Raw genomic sequence first — 14185 nt, forward strand, 5'->3', positions numbered from 1 at the left:
AGTCACTGAGCGTTTAAACTGTATGGGCACTAAAGACTATATATCTTAATTTATGTAATACTATCTCAAGAATTTGTTAACAAAATTTTCTCAGATTCATCATGAAGCAGATCTATTAATGAACAATGTTTAATTTTAAATGCATCAAACACTAAAAAAATAAAATGAATCATTTTAAATAATCGGTCGAAAACAGGTTTAAAAAAACTTCTTAAAAAATGATGTACTTAAAACTATAAGCATGTACAAAAAAATATATAACTAACATAAATAAAATTTAATTACAAAAGCATAAAACTAACCTAAAAATAATTTAAATCAAGAATCATCCGTTGATAATATTGTCAACAATCAGAACACAATGCGCATGCGTGAATTTTCAACTCCAGTTACGGTAACGCAAATGCGTGAGTTTTTCTACGCCAGTTGGGGTAACGGTATGCAGATTAGAAATTTTTAATTCCCTTTATTCTGTTTTATTTTAATTCAAAAGTACTTCAGAATGAATCTGAAAGACCGATTAATTAACAATGTTTAGTTTTAAATGCATCAAACATTAAGAAAATAAACAGAATCGTTTGAAATAATCAGCCGAAAAATCTTAAGCCTAGCCTCATTACTGTTGGGAAAAAAAACTGAAGCCTTACTCATTTGGCGGGGGGAAAATGAAGATTTTTTTGGCGGGAAAGTTAGTTTTTAATTAATAAATTTGCAATAAAATAATATTGCGGCTATAAATTGAGATATAAACTATCCTATCTTTTAAGTAAGATCAAACTGCACACGGTGTGCAAATTTGATTAAAATCGGTTAAGTAGTTTAGGAGTCCATCGCGGACAAACAACGTGACACGTAATTTATATATATTAAGATTTCGATTTAATAATTGAACTTGGCAAAGTTGAACTAATACTCCAGTGATGATTAAAAATGAGAAAATAGTGCCAATTTAAAATTTTATCTTATTTTCATATTATTTTATATTTGCTTGAGATCTTATGTTTACGGTGTTTGCTTCTTAAATATTTAAAATGCAAAGATTCATGCATAAGGATTAAATTGAGAAGTTGTAGGTATCAAAATGATGATGACACAACGATGCCATTTATTGTCTTTATCGTATTAATAAATAAATTCTCAATAGAAAAACATTTGAAAACTACAATATCGATTGAAGAATCATTAACTATAAGAGTGAAGTGAAGAAACTTAGATGTCAGATTTTGTTGAGTTGTGATGAGGAAGCTGAGATCTTGGAACAAGTACATCCTTATATATGCAGAGTGCGGAATACCACTTGATGCTCTTCGTAAAAGATTTCTTAGGTTCTTTGAGGGGACAGATTATATGATTTCACAACTGATAAGGAAAAATCGATCTCTTCAAAGCACTTCTACAGCAAATCAAATGAGAGGTGGTAGGAACTCATAAACGAAAGAATAATCAGAAGAATGTACCAAAATAGCAGAGATGAATCTAACTATGGATTTTCTTTACATGACACATCTGCAGAACATGTTGAAATGCTGAAGATTAACATGACTCGGATGAACCATGGGTGCGGTTCTTCAGAACTGATGTTTAATGTGTTTGTTTTGGTAAAATTCTGGGGGAGAAAAACTGTCAAACATTTTGTAGATGAACTCACTCAGTTATAGGATTTTATATGAAGACAGGGAGTTTGAGATACCAGAAGAGAAACCTTTTATTTCCCGAAAGTATATTATGAAATTTTAATGAATATAAGAAAACAATGTCATTTATATAGTTAATCCTCTTTACAATAAAAATCACGGGAAATTTTACTTTTCATACGTAATCGCAAAACTTTTTTAGGGTTTGAATTTTGTAAATTTTTTCAACATTCAAAATTTTGTGTTTCAGATATTTTAGCATATTTTACTTCATAATTAAAAAAAAAAAAATATTATTTAGAAGTTTTAATGGTTTTTAGGCAACTTCGCTAAGTTGTTCTGTTTCCAAGGTTTTTCATTATTAAAGCTCTTTTTTATTTTTTTAAATAAATAAATGTATAATGAAATGTATTAGAAAACATAGAATAGAATACAAAACTAATGATAATTATCGAGTAGAATGTGAAACTAATGATTCCACAGAATGTAAAACTAATGATTCCACAGAATGTAAAACTAATGATTCCACAGAATGTAAAACTAATGATAGAGGCAAACAATGTTTGATGATTTTGGAGCAATTTTATGCATCATTAATATGTAAAACGTTTGAAAGAAAAGAAAAATATAGCAAAGTTGTCCCAATTTAAGGAAATAGGAAAGTTCTTCACAGTTTAGCGATGCGACCTCCTTATAATTGTTAAGAGCGTGGAAAAATGGTTTTTTTTAACCAATTCAATTAGTTTCCAAATAATACATTTTCAGTTGTTACTTCTCTAAACATGGTGCGGGCATCTGGCAAAATTGATTTGAGGAGTCTTGAAACAAATTTCATATACAAACAATAATAATTAATAATAATAATTCCTTATGATTATTTATGATATTCATTAAATTACTCAGATTGTTTTAATAAAGCCGTACATAATAATGATAGAGAGTTTATTTTTATAAAGTTATAAAGTAGACATTTAATTATACAAATAATCGTTGGAAAAATTAACAATTAAAATAAATGATTATTAAATTTATTAAATTCAATTTTTTATGCAAATTTCTAAAATGGGTTTACAAAATATGACTATTCTTAAGTGTTTTTTAAGCAAATTCATTGAAAACATTTTCATCATAAGTTTTTGGTAAATTCAGATCTGATTGATCATTTGAGCAAGGAGGTAAATCGTTGATATCAAATGCCAAATCTCAGATAGATGTTTATTATTTTCTATCCTGAGGAAGACCACTGTAGATGCGCTGGTAATTGGTAAGATTACTTCAATTTTCAAAATCGAAACAAACTTTGAAATATTTATTCTTTTGAAATATTCCATATCATATCATATCAATATCGATATCCTGAAAGACAAAACTGGATGGTAAACTTTGATATCATTCAATCCTACAAAGTCACATTTAAGTCTTAGCAACTTTTGAAAATGTCATCTTCAGTTTTTTTTTTCTGTTAAAAGTTCCCAACATTATTTCTTAACAGAAATTATTAACCCTTATTTCTAAATATTAGTTAAAATATTATTTTTTAAAAATAAATAATGACCCTTTTGATTAAAGCTAGAACTGTCCCTATTAGCACAAAATATTATACGATATTTCTATATTCTTGTTCGATATCCTGAATACCATACCTGAATATTATAAATATCCATACTTGAATATTATAAAGATGTAATCGGTGCAATATCTGCAAGTATAAAAAGATAAAAGCACTCACTTTTTTTTTCTACTTTTTTTTTTTTTTTTTTTTTTTTTGTATATCGGATGGAAAATTTTTCTGAATTGCCGGATATTATTGAAATCTAAAAATATATAAATTTAAAAAAAAAGCTTTTCCCATTTGTGAAATCCGTCAATGGCGAGGGCCCTTTGGAAACGCGGACTTTGTGCAACCACGCCATTCTCATTCTTCGAAAATGAAGTTCTTTTTTCTTGGAAGAAACAGAAAGCAAATAAAACTAATATGAAACAAAACATACAAAGGCTTGAATAACCAATACATTATAGTTTCTTTAAATATTTCAGAATCAAAGCAGAAATGGGAAACAACAGTGTGATGGTTTCAACCGCATACAATGCATCTATGATTGTTATGTTATTCCCAGGTACGATGCATCTTGCTATGTTATTCCCAGACTTCATTCCATGCACAGTTTCAATTCCATCGCGCCACAAGATGTGACAGCAATGCAGATCTGCTCGCATCAACGGAAGAAAACGCGTTTTCTGTGAGGTCAAAAACATTTATTTATCAATGCTCTCCTGCTCTATGAATAATTGCCTTTGAGACTTCGGGAGGCAGAGATGGTCACCGTGTGATGCCACTCTCTTATCTCACTTCCTCTTAACAAGCGTCCATTGTGTCCGCTCACAATCGCCGTCATTCATCTCGAGTGGGAATAAATGAATAAGAAATGTAAACTGACCAGTTTTGTTTGAAAATATGGTTTAAGTGAGAGATGAAAACTGTCGAATTTAACCAGGTTAAGGCTATTCAAAATTTGAAACAGAGTGTCATCTTTTTTTTCAGTTTTAAAAACATTTTCTGGAAAAGTAAACGGCACAAGAAAAATTTTATGAAGTAAATTTTGGAGAAAAAAAGTTAAAGGCAAATTTCAGTTAAAAAAAAGTACCCTTTTTCTCACTAACAAAGACAAATAATATGCTTAAATTACATATATTATCTTTCATAAAAGCACTTTTAATCCATTTAAAATATATGAAAAGATCAAGTCCATTTTTTTAAAAGTGAATAAGCAAATTATTAAAAGACAGCACATTTTTGAAATCGATATCTTCTTTTTTCTTGTTTCTTTTACCTTTGTAAAATCTTTTGCGAATTCTGGTGAAGCTTCATTATTTATGTATTGGAATACTTTTCATTTAATTATTCTGATAAAACAATTGAGGAATTGAAAATTTTCTTATTGAGTTATATTATGCTTCACTGCATTTCAATTATAAGAAATTTTAGAGGAATATTAAAAATTAATTCATAAGAAAGGGAATAAATAAATAAATATAATTTTTTAATATTACAAACATGATTTTTCAATCAGCCGCAATTCTAATGAATGAATAAAAAATATATGCAAATAAGGACAGACACTTAAAACTTATTTATGTTATCATAATTCAAAATAGACAACTTTTACAATTAACTTATCATAAAATAGACAAATAAGTTTTACAATTAATCTACATCATAAAATAGACAAATAACTTTTACAATTAATCCATATCATAATTAATATTTATCTTAAAATTATTTCTCTTATTACAAATCGGAGGCAAAAGATATTTAAACTACCATACCATAAATTCTCTTAGACTGCTATTGAATCCTAACTATGCACCGGCTTCAAAGTCAGTCAACACATTTTCTAACTCAGTTATTCCCAAATGTTTCGTTGAAAAATAAATAATCAATTCTGACGCGTATCTCGCCCAAAAGTATTATTAAGTTGTCGTGCCTGACAGATTGAGATAAGAGTTTGACTTGAGAAACTCACACGCTCAGATTCCTCTATTATTAACATTTCTATGGCTTTTGTAGGGCTTCTTTTCTACCATTTTCGAATTTTTTTTTTACAACTATCTGATTCTTGCAGCAATATTTGTAAGGCTTCAAAAGATTTGCCAACTTCAAATTTCAACAGCAAAATTCAGCAGTCTTAACAAAAATGGAAATTCCAGATCTCAACCTGATAAGCATATTTTCTTTTTTCCTAAAATATGCGTTTTAAGATGTTTTTGCTCATTCATTCGATTAGTATAAACCTGGAAAGGAAAGATTGTAAAATTCTTTTTTCATTTCCATATATAAACACGGATTTGTTGATCTTTCAGTTTTAATCGACGTGGAGCGAAGTTCCTCAATTTTATCTCATTCTTTTAGCCTTCTCAAAGAAACTATTTTAACAGTAAATTATTGCACCTTTTACATATTTTATAGAAAAAGTTAATAAATTCATGAGATAAAAACAGTGCCCATTTTGTTACCAGGCTTATACCTAATTTAAAAACAAATTTCTGTGCTCCGGAAGATAGCAAATAAAATAATAAAAACATCATTTACGAATGACATATGTAATAATTTTTTTTGCCTAGAAATTTAGTCCCATTGCATGAATTCTTCTCATTTTTCTTAAATTCTTCACTTTGCAAATGATACTTAATAAAATTTTTAATGATCTGTTTAAGAGCGATTTGTTAACCCCTTCAATAATTGAATTTTTGCTATGTTTTTCTGTACTTGGTAGCTTTCTCTTGCTACAACATCAAAATTTGTACTATTTTTAGGCTGTTTAGGTAAATAGAAAAGTAGCCCATAATGTGCAATGTATACAAGATAAAAACCGTCAGAAACATATAATTGCTAACTTGCATTGACATCAATGACATAATTATCGTATGTGTTCTGCAAATGCACCCAGGAATCAAATTCAAAAATCGGCAAGGAAAATCTATAAACTGTTTGCTACTGTCCCATATAAGAAAAGTAGAAAATGTGTGCTGTGACAAAAAGATACTATTAGCGATATCATGTAGGAATTTAAAACTTTTGCTACTGTCCCATATAAGAAAAGTAGAAAATGTGTGCTGTGACAAAAAGATACTATTAGCGATATCATATAGGAATTTAAAACTTTTGCTACTGTCCCATATAAGAAAAGTAGAAAATGTGTGCTGTGACAAAAAGATACTATTAGCGATATCATATAGGAATTTAAAACTTATGCTGACAAATTTCCCGTTATATATTAACATATATGCTTAATAGAAATATCTGAATATTAACTCAACATGCGAAATCTGTCCCAGCGTTGCCATCGTAATACATTAAAAAGATGAAAAAAATCCTTCCAGTTCTAAACAAAAAGCATTTATAAATTTAGTTATTAATTATCTAAAAACATATTAGAAGAGGAAACATTAAATTTCATGTTTTGAGTTGTTTCTTTTTTATAGCATAATATAAATAAATCATTCTCTATACATTCATATTTCTAACCCAAAAAGATAGGGCTATGATTTAGTGTCCGTATGATGACAATAAGATATTTCATCAACATGATATTCTATTAATTGTGGGTCATCATCATTCAGAAAGAACTTCTTAAAAAACCCATTAAGTTATACATGAAATAAAAGAATTCATTTCTTATATTTCCCATCATCTTTTAGTAATCCATCAACAAGATATTACACGGAAGTGAATCTTTTCCAATTGATAACAAACACGAATACAATGACACAGCATCCAAATGACAGGGCTGCCCCATCATTTATACTTTTTCTTCTTTTTCTTGCGTTTTGTTATGTCTTTCGATCCACGGTGCCCCCACAATGCGAAATTAAAGTCAAGGTAAACCTTCAAGAAATACAAGAATTGCGACACAAATCGTTATTAACGCCAGTGATATATGCACTTTCTGGTGACCTTGTGCACGCTGTGAAGTGAGGCTACGGATATATGCGAATACGGATTCGTTACATTATACGGAATTTGAACCCTTTTCTTTTTTATCATGAAATAGAGACATATTTATGGATACGTCCAGTTTGCAATGTTATTATTTTTTATATACAGGATTTGTTTTTATAATGCGGGATTTTCTGTCTTTTTTTTAACAAACTATATGAGATACATAAAGAAAAAATGTATTACAATCATTGAAAAAAATTCTGTTTCGAGATTTTAATGAATTTCCTTATTTTAAATCTGAAAGTAAGAAAAAAATCCATTTTTAAAATTGTGTCTCTCTATTTTATAACACAATGAAGTAAGATTTTCACATTGAAGTTGTAGCTCTATAGATAATTGATAATTTTGGTCCAAATCCATAAAAATGAAGCAGTTATCCTCATTAATTAGGGTTGGAGACTAAAGTATTTCCTGAAATTTGCATTTAAAAATTGCACTCTCCTTTTTTTTTAAATCTACTTTGTTTACTTTTCACTCTGACAATTTGATATTGTTTATTTACGTTTCCCCCCCTTGAAAGTACGATGATGAAGAACAATAATAAAAACATGAAAAAGAAGACAGTACATGAAAAAACATGAAATGAGGCTACCAGCAAGAGAAAAAGTCGATGCTGGCAGTCCATCAGCCCATGAATTCCCACTGATTGGTTGGTTTGGAGACCAAAAGCAACCTTTTTCCCTTTTGAATTTAGAAGTATCAAAGGAGCAATTAGACCAAAGCCGATTTGGACAGCGTCAAATTGATACCAACTTTTTAATCTCTTTCCATACCAAAGTTCGTCATCATTCCTTCAGTTTTCGTTCTTTTTCTCCCCCTCCCCCGCGCTCTTTCTTTCTTCCGTTGGTCATTTTTAAGTTTTGGTTTCGTTTCTTGCTGACTGGACAGAAATACATTTAGTTTGTTGGATATTCATTTCCGTTTTTTAGAGATCACTCTTCGAAAAAAATAAAGAACGTGGATAATTTTCTAATATTTATTCAAATAAAAACTTTTATAAGGAAAAACCTATTATTATTAGTGAAAATTACATGCGAAAAATGATGAACATTACAGATGATTTATTGCACATATTATTTGATATTCAATTTTGAGTGAGCATTATTGAACTGGACGAAGGAAGAAGGAAACTAGAACTAGCAGTGGATAAAGTGCATGTGTATGGGGCAGGGGAATGTTCTGATACTTTTATGTGCTGGATTATCACATCAAGAGGAAAATCATATTGGAATAGTGACTCACAAGTATTACGAATGATGGGAACAAATGGAACAAGAATATTCAATAAAGCAGTGTTATAAATGATGTTGAACTCAGTTTTACCATTACTAGTTTCAAAAGAGAAACAATGCATGTGGGCATTACCTAATAGCCTAATTACTAGTTTGGTGTATTTGAAAATGTTTTTCCAAAAAACAAAATTATTGATTTCCTTAATCAGTCATCATTTTAAAAATAAATTTTGAAATATTTGCATTGTTTCACAACAACATTTAATATGCCTATGTCTTCAAAGAACAATAGTCTAAAAAAAAGCAGAATGTTTAAAAATATAAAAAAGCAAGGAGAGATTGAACGATAATTTATTTCAAACACTGGAATTTTCTCTAAAAACTTTTTTAAACACCTAACGATAAAACTGAGAACAAAGGAACCCCGTCAAAGTTTGCAGATCATTACTAACAGGTTATGATTTTTTCCTTGGCTACACTAACTAAAAGAAAAGGATTTATTTGGATTTAGTTAAGTTTTTCGTCTTAATTAATTTATGTTCCTTTAACTAACTTGCTTATCTATATCCCAAAGCTATATTTTATCACCAAATGCAAATTTTTGTTTACCACAATGTTGAAATTTACTGAATCGCATCTAAAAAAAGAACAAAATATTATTTATAGAAAGATGGTTCTAGTTCATAAACTATCGTTTGCTAAATGAAAATAACGAGAACATATAAATTTTATAAAAACAGCCACTCACATCTCAAATACAGGAATCACATTATTTTTGATAACTGGTCTTTTTAAGTAGTATCACGTAATTTAAACAACTAAACTAATTCTCTACAATCTTCATTTGAGTATATTGATTTAAAATACTCACACGATTTAAGTTTACTAAAATACAATCATTTTATTTCTTTTTAAATATTTTAATTCAAAATGTTATAGCTTTAAAAAATAAATTTTTTTGGAAGGTATTTTATTTTGTAATCAACAATAAATAAACTCATTTTGAAATATCGAAGAACTTACCGATGCAATGAGGAATTATTTGTGAAATTGCTGAGCACTTAAAAAATAAATTCAAAATGATAGAAATATTCCATCCGTATCGAATTTTAGGAACTAAAAAAAGAACTATGATTTATTCAAAGTCTAATGAATGAAAAAATCGAACTTTAAAACTTCTTTTTTTTAAAAGATTTGTTGCATGATTATGTAGGAATATTTCTAGATCAAATGAGTTTATGCATAACGAAATTGTTAATTTTTCCACTAATGATTTCTGATCGTTAGAATGCTGAATATTTTAAATATAATTTTCCTGGAACAATATTTTGCTGATTCTTAAGTTAATAAGACTAGATTCTCGTGTTTAATCTTAATTAATTTAGGTTATTATTTTATAAAATATGAAAAAAAAGGATCTTAAAAAAACAAACGATTCAATCATATTGAAATAAATAATTTGATTACGTGGAAGCTTCCAAGAAAATAAATCTTAATTAGATAATGAATAATAAAAATTAATATAAGAAAAAAAATTTAGAGTAAACGAAAACGGTTTAAACATCAAACGATTAAATTTTGATTTCATTTGAGATAATTTATATTTTCAGATCATTCCTTCAAAAAAAGTAGTTTTTGAGATTCCGAGCTTTTTTTTTTTTTTTTTACCTCGCTACTGGCTTAAACACTTTGAAAATACATACTAAGGCTCAGCTTAAGCACTGGAATGCATCACTTCTTAAGAATGGGGATTACGTTTCTCGGCAGACGATTTATCTCAAAAGAACCACTAAATACTGTTGGAAGGAAGAACAAAAGACACAGAAGCCAAACAAGGTTAAAGAGAGGATCGATGTATTTTCTCACTACGATAACGAGATTCGAAGAATTTCCAAGCTTCGCGAATGGATTTGAAATGCCGGATGAAAAGGTCATTTTTCATTATTATCTTGCGTATTTTTATCCTCTGGCAGTAATTTCTGCAATTAAATTTATAAAAATCAAAATCAGGGCGTTTTGACCTTACCGTACAGACACACACACGCGCGCGCGCGTACCATACCACTAGAAGTATATATATATGCCAATGTATATATATATATATGGATGTATATATATATATACCACTAAAGATGTATTAAATTATTTTCATTGGTACAAGTTTTACAAACGAAAAAAATTATGATTGTTCAAAACGAACGAAGAAAAAAAATCGTTACATTTAGTTTTCAGTTTTATTATTTTGATACATATATATTTTTTGGTCCTCAGCGTCCTCTTATTTGTTGCTTATGGCGATGGACGAACGGGCCATATGCTAAAATAATGCGTTAAATGACGTTTCAGTTCAAGAATAATCATATTTTAGAAATTTTATATCACAGATATCTCCTGAATGAATTCAAGATAATTAAGATCCAAATTCTACCAATCATGTGTAAGGAAAAGTATGTTACAGCATTTAAGAAAAATTGATTAACTGAAATGAGCAAAATATGGAAAACCATATTTTAAATTGTTACCATGATATGAAGATTTTTTAATAAATCTGATGTTATAAGTATAGTTTGCTGGAATTCCAGATAATTTTATAAAAATAACCTAAAGCATTTTAATCTGAAATTTTGTTATGATGGTGATCAGAATAGTTGAACGATTACCTAACTGATCTTAACTAAAGGCTTAGTGATATGTCTCAAACCACAAAGCCATAGGAAATTTCCCTTCGTGAAAAAATACCAATTGGAATGAGCAAACACTACAACTCAACTTTACCCGTGAATGGAAGGCACACAATAAAAAAGAAAACTATCAATATTTAATAGCTCCTACCTCAATAACACTGATGTACTGTGGTAGTGGACTGTCTCCTCAATACTATCAATAAACCATCATCGGCTAGCACCGCTTCGAGGCGCATTTTCGCAAAAATGTCAGACATCCACACAGCGAATGTCAGCTGTCCTAGAGACACTCTACACAGATAAATTTACACACAATAGTCCATAAAGGAAAGACGACATAAAATTTCGGGATGCAAGGCCTGCGCTGTAGGCAAAATCACGCCGTTCTGACACAAGTTATGGGTTCCTATTATTTTCCCAGAAAATACGGCAGAACATCTTTGATAAATAGGCATTCGGAATTCCTCCGTTTAATGTAGAGTTTTACTGTGTTTACAGTTGTAACACAGTAGGGATGAAGAGAAATGGTGGACGGCTGTGTCGAGGGTGACGTAGCGGAATTTGGGGCGTTCCTTGTGTCGCAGTGATGCCTCGATTTTTCTTTTGGGGAACTAGGTGTAAATGTTAGAGGTGGAGGTACAATGTTTATGACAGGAAAAATAAATATGATGAATTAGGATCGTAGATTTTCAATTACTTTTATCGTGATAGGAATTAGGTAACTAATAACTTTTTATAAAATGCTGATTGCTTTGAAAAACGTAGAGCTCTATGGGATTTGAAATCTGATTCATTCAGAGTGACAATTCCGTTCTTCGAATAGAATTATCATTTAAATAAATTTAGTAAAATAAAAGCATCTTATAAAATCTTTACTTCTTGCTAATTTAATTAAAGGTTAACAAAATTCTTGTCATCGGCCATGTATTTTCTATATATGTTTGGATAAAATAATATGATAACGCTGAAATGCAAATATATTTCTTACCGTTTTAATTAAATGCTAAAAAATTTTATTTTATGCAACGTATTTTAAATTGATTTTTTTGTTAATGTCACATGATACTGGCGGATTATTAAAATTTTTCAAAGAGTATAGCCAAAGACCAAATATTATCAAGTTTTATGAGATTTTCATTAAAAAGGCAGAGTTGGTGGATTTGAAAAAAGAACGAATTGATTAGACAATATTTTAAATTAAGAAGGAATCTTAATTAGATAAAAAAATATATATTATATGAATGCATTGCAATATGTGAATGAAATGGTATGCTAACGAGCAAAATAGCAATACGCAATAACTAATATTCCAAGTGCGAAAAAAATGTATTAACTTTTCGTGGGTGAAAAGTTTCAAGTTTAATGTTTTCTAAGCAATGATGTATTGCATTGAATTTTAAGAATTCAATATAGTTAAATTAATTCGAGAAACTAAAGAACCTGACCTAACTATTGGTCCAATGTCGTCATTTCATATTTCTTATGATGGCTCCTGACTCTTAAATATATCATTAATGGCTGTCAAGCCCAATCCACCCATTTTCAAAAGAAACCTAAATAAGAAGGGAGAGAAAAACCCACAGAAAAAAATACTCAATATTTTTTATGGTGAAAAATCACTACACAGCTTCCTACCCTCAACAATTTCACCGATTTCGCCAATTGTTTCTTCATTTATAGGCTTTTATCTTTATGTTATCAATTGTCGTCTGCTCACGCCTCTCTTCTTCAACAGATATCTAAAATAAAACATTGATACAGCTCCTCAAGCTCAACAAAAATTGTCAATCAGTCAATCTCAAGACTGATTATGTCACTATTTTTCACGAATTAATTTTCCCTATTTTACATGCAAAGTTAACGAAACAGAATACATTATGATTAGAGGTCAAATATAATTTAAAACAGTATTTTCGTTTGTGACAATTCATCAAATTTCGTTGACATTACTAAAATGATGCTATTAATATCCTGGGTGAACAGCTGGTTGCCGGAAATGACTTGAATAATAATCGTTTGAAATCAGACAAAGCATGCAGTTAATATGATTGATTCCCTAGAGTAACAATTGTAGAAGAATTGCAGCTGACTGATAAAATAATACAGACGGTGGACAATAGCAGCATTTCCAATCCTATGGGCCTCAAAACAATCTTTTCCTATTAAGTTCAAGTTCCACTTCCTGAAAATGGTAAATGAAATACCAATGGATCAGAAATCTTTTTGAAGACCTCATAAAAATGTGAAAATATTAGCAAATGAAGAAGAGTCTTTAATTTTATTATTCTGTGACTAAAGTCATTTTTTGAAGCCACATCACTATTCACATTCTGAATTAATAATATTCGGCGACTTTAACCAGTAATTGCCAAACTGGCAGTGAAACATTTGGTAGGTTTTTGATGATTGTGCATTTTCAAATTTAACTTTTTGAAAAATGAATACAGAATCAAATTAAATGCTGAAATTGAAACTGAAAATGTCAAATTTCAATTTAAATATTGAGTCTCTTGTGAACAATCCAAGAAATTCCATTAAGTTTTTAAAAAATCTTGATACATGTTTCTGAGTTTTTTGCATTACGACGACTAACCAATACAATTTTTTTTGTTCATAAACAATATATTTTTAATACTTATATAGCAAGATTTACTAATAAACGATACCCATATTTTATACTAGCCGCCTTTGGCGACCAGACTGTTCGCCAATCTTAATGCTCGTTAAAATTATAATAATTAAATATTTTATGTAACTCCTATTTTAATAGCTTCTTCATCAAAATACTTTAAAGCTTCAAATTTTTATAATCATAAAATTCATTTATAATGTTATAAAGGCCTTCAGCCATAACGTAATATGTATCTCTCTAATTTTCTGTTAGCTCCCGTAGAATTTATGCTTTAAATTAAAGTGAAAATGGTAAAATTGCAATTAATATAAGAACATTTTTTACTGAAACGAAGTATTTCTTCAATATGAGTACTGAAAACAGAGTCGGTGAGTATTTAAACCTTATGGGCACTAAAGAACATCTTTCTTAATTTATGTAATATCTCAAAAAGTTTTCTACAAAATTTTCTCATATTCATCATGAACAAATCAATTAATTAACAACGTTTAGTTTAAAATGCA

General features: G+C 29.2%; 1 protein-coding gene across 3 annotated transcripts in view; it reads right to left on the bottom strand.

Moving 5' to 3' along the window:
- LOC129956472 (uncharacterized protein DDB_G0284459-like) overlaps positions 1-14185 on the bottom strand; it is a 212518-nt gene that overhangs the window by 100187 nt on the left and 98146 nt on the right. The window contains exon 1 of one of the 3 annotated variants that reach the window (XM_056068409.1): positions 11199-11346. The exons of the other annotated variants lie outside the window; for them this stretch is intronic. The gene's annotated coding sequence lies outside the window, so the exon portion shown is untranslated. Of the gene's footprint in view, positions 1-11198; positions 11347-14185 lie in introns of those variants that run through there. 3 annotated transcript variants of the gene reach the window in all.

This window comes from Argiope bruennichi, chromosome 2, assembly GCF_947563725.1.
Source record: "Argiope bruennichi chromosome 2, qqArgBrue1.1, whole genome shotgun sequence".
NCBI classification, from domain to species: domain Eukaryota; kingdom Metazoa; phylum Arthropoda; class Arachnida; order Araneae; family Araneidae; genus Argiope; species Argiope bruennichi.